Here is a 2500-nt window from a genome sequence, read left to right as displayed (position 1 = left end):
TGGTGCCTTTACAATCTGTGGGCACCAGTGATTGTTGGTCATCGGCGGTTTATGTAAAAATAGAGAATAATGATGGCTTTGGTGCTCATTGTGCCTCCTCATGGTATTAAAGATCTTAGCCGCACTTGGGACAACATTCAGCGGCGCTTGGTGAACTAGGGCTGCCTAGAATAGCCGTCTGCGCATACCAACACAGCAGCATTGTCAGCCTCATCTTCCTCATCTGTCTGAGGAACTTGTCTCTGAACTGGTGTCACAAGCAAGCTACAGGTGTTCAAATAAGTTTTCCATGTTTAGAGACGACAAAACAGCCAGTGTGAATACGTCCTATGAAACGGAACATTTTCCTATTGCTCTCTTCTGCTCCATTTCTCTCTCAGTCCGTGATCCCTTCTTTCATGACCTCCTTAATGCCTAATATGACATTTTCTATCCTACTTTGTCCCCAGGACAGTCCTCATTAACTCGGACAGAATCTTCCACCAACACCTCTGGCTCTTCTAATCCTACGTCAGTGTCTGTCTCCACGTCCCTCTTCGGGGATTAATGACTGACAGGAGGTCATCATCTTCACGGCCTGGAGCTGTTTTAAATGCCGCTGACCTTTCACCCCGCCGCAGTTAATGATTGGATTTCAGCCATTAAGACAACCGGTGCTGCCATTATTAACTTCAAGCGCATCATCAAGGTGAGAGGGGGGAAAATGGGAACAAAGCACACACACACACACACACACACACACACACACACACACACACACACACACATACACACACACACTCTCTCTCTCTCTCACACACACACACACACACACACACACACACACACACACGCATGCTGTCATGGTAGGAGTCAGACCATAGATATTAGATTGCTTACCGATTAAAAATACAGGTTTTCAGGGTTTTCATGTGAATTGGTGCATGCTGTGTAGACCCAGCACTGCATGTGTGTGTTTGTGTGTGTGTGTGTGTGTATGTGTTTATGTGTTTGTGTCCGAGTGTGTTCATGTGTGTGTGTGTTCATGTGTGTGTGTGTGTGTGTGTGTATGTGTTTATGTGTGTTTGTGTGCGAGTGTGTTCATGTGTGTGTGTGTTCATGTGTGTGTGTGTGTGTGTGTGTGTGTGTGTATTTAACCGAAACCTGTGTGGGCAGCTGTATTAGCTCACCTGTGCAGCACAATACTCCTGCGTCCCCTCTGTCAAGCTCAATTAACCGCTACTGAGCGCGTGCAGAGCGGGAGACCAACCCCCCCCCCACACACACACTCCACCCCACTCCCCCAATCAAACTCTCTCCTTCCCCTCTCCTCCTCCTCAGCCTCAACCTCCTGCCTTGCGTCTGCCATTGGCCGATGGCCTGGGTGATAGCATTGAGCCTCTGTCTCCCCCACGGCCCCGGCATGCAGCACTCTGTCTGTAGATGGCCGTGCTGATAGCATTCATGGCCGCGCCAGCCTGCTTTCATCTCCAGCACATCTGTCGGCCCGGTGCCAGCCACTGGGCAAGAGCGGGCATGCACCGGGCACAGCCACCCACGCTGCCCACAACCAACAGTGGCACAGGTTGCGTTCCAAAGATCTGGTTGTATTCAATAATGACCATGTAATAACTACTGTCCATACATATTGAGATGAATGTATTAATATATCTTTGCTTGCTAAACGATACTGTTAATTCACCACTGTAGTTTATGTGTGCAAAAAGTCCATATTCCCATGTCCATTAGGTGTTTATTAATAGTTTATCTCATGAGTGATTCTTTAACTCTTGGACAACAGTGTATGTCTGCTCTGATAGTTCCTGTACAACCAAATAATCGGGCTTTCGCTTTAGCAATTACGCTTGCTTCCTGTGCAGGTTAAGGCGAGTGAGGCAGTGAACATGTGTTAATAATGAATCGGCCTTAACACCTGCGACTTGTTGGAGTGGAAAAAAACCCTCTGACCCTCTCCCACTGTGGGAGCCTTCTCAACAGAAGTCATTATCTGTCAATCAATCATTAATCTGTTAAATAATCACCCTTCTCTGGCACGGCACGGCATGGTAGGACAGGCCAATCCCAGATCTCAGATCAGTTGAAGTCACCCTCATTTTGCTCCTGTTCCACATACTGAATGCAAAGAAATGAGTTGACATAGAAGAAATGCGGAGAAAATGAGAAAATGCATCCGATTGTTTACCGATTATAGTCTATCTTATATTCTTACATGTCTGACATGGCCCTTGACTGAGATCTCCTGTCCAGTCGATGATGAGGTCCAGCCGTGGCTGATGTTAGTGTTCTTTAGTGGAGCTTTTGCTCTACTGTATCTATCACTCTCATACCAGACTGGGTCTCCTCACCCTCTCACCACACCCTGTCCTTCCCTCCCTCCTCAAATGTGTAATTATGCACTAATGGCTCATGTTTGAAGCCGATCTTGTGCATAAACAGGCGAAGGAAGTTTTTAAAGAGCTGTAATCACTCGCTCACTCCCTCCCTTCGCTCTCCTCTTCAG

Source organism: Alosa pseudoharengus, unplaced genomic scaffold (genome assembly GCF_046254945.1).
Source record: "Alosa pseudoharengus isolate Yale_2024_CS ecotype anadromous, Long Island Sound unplaced genomic scaffold, YU_APseudo_1.1 YU_APseudo_1.1_scf_3, whole genome shotgun sequence".
In the NCBI taxonomy this organism is placed as follows: Eukaryota; Metazoa; Chordata; class Actinopteri; order Clupeiformes; family Clupeidae; genus Alosa; species Alosa pseudoharengus.
This window is presented reverse-complemented; position numbering follows the sequence as displayed.